The sequence below is a fragment of the Ursus americanus genome, chromosome 25, assembly GCF_024610735.1.
Source record: "Ursus americanus isolate L20-20 chromosome 25, mUrsAme1.1.p, whole genome shotgun sequence".
Classification (NCBI taxonomy): domain Eukaryota; kingdom Metazoa; phylum Chordata; class Mammalia; order Carnivora; family Ursidae; genus Ursus; species Ursus americanus.
Genome location: NC_142151.1, coordinates 11562476 through 11566833, shown reverse-complemented (window position 1 = coordinate 11566833; position 4358 = coordinate 11562476).

Here is a 4358-nt window from a genome sequence, read left to right as displayed (position 1 = left end):
CCGCGGACAAAGCAGGAAAGAATATCCAATGGAAACAGGGCAGTCTTTTCAACAAATGGTATTGGGAAAACTGAGCAGCAACATGCAAAAGGATGAAATTGGACCACTTTCTTACACCATACACAAAAATAAATTCAAAATGGATTAAAGACTTAAATGTGAGACCTGAAACCATAAAAATCCTAGAGGAGAACACAGGCAATAATCTCTTTCACATTGGCTGTAGCAATTTGCAAGAGAAACAAAAGCAAAAATAAACTATTGGGACTTCATCAAAAAGCTTCTGCAAAATGATGGAAACAACCAACAAAACTGAAAGACAGCCTATGGAATGGGAGAAGATATTTGTAAATAATATCTCTGTTAAAGGGACAATATCCAAAATATATAAAGAACTTATAAATTCAACACCCAGAAACCAAATAATCCAGCTAAAAAATGGGCAGAAGACATGAACAGATATTTTCCAATGAAGTCATATAGATGGCTAACAGACACATGAAATGACACTCAACATCATTCATTATCAGGAAAATACAAATTAATACTATAATGAGATATCACCTTACACCATCAGAATGGCTAAAATGAACAAAACAGGAAATAACAGATGTTGGTGTGGGTGCAGACTAAGGGGAACTCTTTTGCACTGTTGGTGTAAATGCAAACTGGTGCAGCCACTCTGGAAAACAGTATGGAGGTTCCTCAAAAAGTTAAAAATACAACTACCTTATGTCCCAGAAATTGCGCTGCTAGGTATTTACCCTAAGGAAACAAAAATACTGATTCAAAGGGATACATGCCCCCCAATGTTTATAGCCGTGTTTTCTATAATAGCCAAACTATGGAACAGCCCATGTCCACTGACTGATTGACTGAAGAATGGTTAAAAAATATGTGATACATATTCATATATATATATGAATATTATTCAGTCAATAAAGAATGAAATCTTGTCATTTTCAATGACATGAATGGAACTAGAGAGTATTAAGATGGTAAGCAAAATAAGTCAGCTAGAGAAAGACAAATACTATATATTTTTAACCCATATGCGGAATTTAGGAAACAAAACATGAGCAAAGGAATAAAAAAAGAGAGGCAGAGAAAGAAACAGAACAAACTGATGGTGGGGGGGATGGGTAAATAGATGATGGGATTAAGGAGGGCATTTGTTGTGATGGTGGTGTATGGAAGTGTTGAATCACTATATTTTACACCTGAAACTAATATTACACTATATATACTAACCAGAATTTAAATAAACACTTAAAATAAACAATAAGTCACAGGGATATTAATTACAGTGTAGGAGTTATAGTCAATAATACTGTTATAACTTTGTATCGTGACAAATGGTAACAAGATTTATAATGGTGAATAGTCCATAATGTATATAAAGTCTGATTCACTATGTTGTGAATCACTAATATAATATGCCAATTATGCATCATTAAATTAATAAATTTGTCACTCAATGTTGCAAAGAAAAGAGAAAAATACAGATCAATAGAAACAGACAAGTAAAAAAATTTAAATTGCATTTTAAAAGTACTCTTTCTGTCCTCCCCAGTTTTTTAAGTTAAGTGAAATTTCTAAAAATTACCTTCACCTTAATAACTGAAGTCTACTTCTGAAACTAATGGTATACTATATGTTAATTAATTAAATTTAAATAAAATAAAATTTTTAAAAATTACCTTCATCTTCTCCTATCTGTTTAGGTTTTTGTCATTTAGAACAACTATTTCTATTAAAATACAGACAACTAGTTATCATGGGAGGATGAATCAATGAATAATACGAATAATTATTTAATATTTTAATCTCGGCCATGGTGTTATTATTCAAAATTTTTTGATATTTTATCCTTCCCAGAAATGTATTATTTTCAGCATAAATCTAAATAATGTACTTACAGATAATAAAATTGAATGCAGCATATTAAAAACTAAGGCAGAAAAGTAGAGGAAAGTTTGGAAATTGATGTCATTGTGACAGTGACAATAAAGTTGAAAATGTGGTAAGTCTTCAGAATTAGTGTCAAATATCAGTAAACACCTGTTATTGGGATGTTGATTTTAGAATATTTTCAGTATAATAGAAATGACATAGCAAGAGCATAAGAAAGAAGTATGTAATGCTAATTTAGCAAACTTGTCTCACAGTAAAACTTAAACATCTAAGATATTTCTCACAAGGCCTAAATTCTCCCTGTTTGTGTTTCAGATGGAAGCAAGCTAATAGCCTGGGTGCTCAAGTCTCTGACCCCAATATCTTGTGCAACATAAAAATTTCTCAGAGGCACAATGCCAATTAAATGACACACTACAAGCTGAAAGTCTCAGACATTCTGGAGGTGTGTGATGAAATAAACTGTCTTCAAAATAGCCCAAGTGTAAGAATTTCCTGCCAAATTTTAAGTGACAGATTGATGAGAAATCTACTTTTTCCACTATTGCCTCACTTTGAGCTCTCACAGGGCTGGCAGTCTGTGAAGACAACAGATATTACCCGTTTACAAGAGTAACCTGGTCTCCCACCAGAAGATGCATGACTTTATGGCCAACAGAAGGTATGTGTCGCTACTCTGCTGTCTCTCTCCAGCCACCTCATTGAGTGGGAGATTACAAATGCTGGATGGGATGGAACTGAGTTACAACTAATATACAATTAAATCACAGAGAACATTGGTATCTTTATTCCAACAATTCATGGTGAAAAACAAGAATAGATATGAAATATGTTAGAAAATGTCTTAAAATATTTAAAATATTGCCTATGGTAAAGTAATCAAGTGTATACACACACACATAGCTGGGTTTGTAAATCAATACAATGTCAAGTGAAATTCCATAAGCATCATGACAAGAAACACTTAATTTTGAATTTGTCATCAGTATAGATATACCTACATGTATGATTGATACTTAGCCCAGCCTTTAAAAATGGACTCTTAAAATGAATTCATCAAAACGTAAAGGTAAAACGTTATTCTTCATACACTTACTTAGGTAAATGAAAGCAGTTTGGTTTTTCATAAAAAGCAGGAAGAGGTACCCTCTGTAAAATGCTATTTTAATTTAACTATAAACAGTCAAAAGACTTTTTTAAAAAAATTGAGCAAAACTTGGCAAAAAAAGATTCCATACTGAAAGACACTACTGTCTAATGAGTTTTGTGGCATGGTCTAACGAATATGAATCGGTAATTATAATGTGGCTATTGTGTTAAAAATAATTAAAATAATTAATGTATTATTGAGACTTTATAAAAGCCATATGGAGTATTAAGTGCTTTATGTGCATTATATTTTACACATTTTAACTCTAATTTTAGATTAGCAAACTAGATAGCTAAATGTGAAGTAACATTTTAAAGGTCGTACTTTGTAAAATTGAGAGCCAGAAGTAATTTCAGATCTCACTGACTTCAAAACTCATTCGCTGAATTATTAATTTACATTTATTTGATTTATTACAATTGTTTACACAACTAAAGTTACAATTGTTACACAACTAAAGTTACCCTCACAACCTAGGATTGACATGGGATCTTTCTGAAACTTTGTAACAACAGTGTTCTTCCATAACCGATCTACACTTTTATTTATCATTTTATGGTTTCATATTTTGCCGTCAATGCCAATTTCTGGTGTTAAATAAGTAGTTTTTAAAAAATCATTTTTTAATCTTGTTTTCAATATTGTTCAGGTTTTGGATAGGTTTAGTGTATCATGTAACATTTTGAACATATACGAACATAACATATATGAACATAACATTTTGAACATATACAATTACTCAAAATAAAAGATCATTTAATAATAACACATCACCCTTTAATAAATAAATATGCCATCAAATCAAAGTAATTTATTACAGGAAATTCCTATATGTGCTAAAACTGCTATTCCCCTATCAGAACTGTCAATGTTTAACCATTACCAGATTTTTTAATTGTCATAAAAATTGGTGCATCATTTATTTTCTAATATAGCATATTAATTTTAACCAAGTTATTCTAATAGTGTTAAAATATTTCTGTGCAATCTGACCTTATATTAATAAGGACAATATTATTCATGAATTCTTTTCCTCTCCAGTAATTTTTTACTTTACATTTTTCCAGCCAATACTATTGTGTCAAACATAGAATATCATTATAAAAACCACTTAACTCTATCGTGACACACCTATTTAAAGCTCTAAGGAAATTAGTACCAGATTTTACATTGTTCAACTGCAAATAATTACTACCACTTACCTCACACTCCACCCAGTGTGACTGTGTAGCAATCTTGTCATTACATACACCATTCATCGAGTCCTTCAGTGCAGCCCCATTCAGCACTGTGC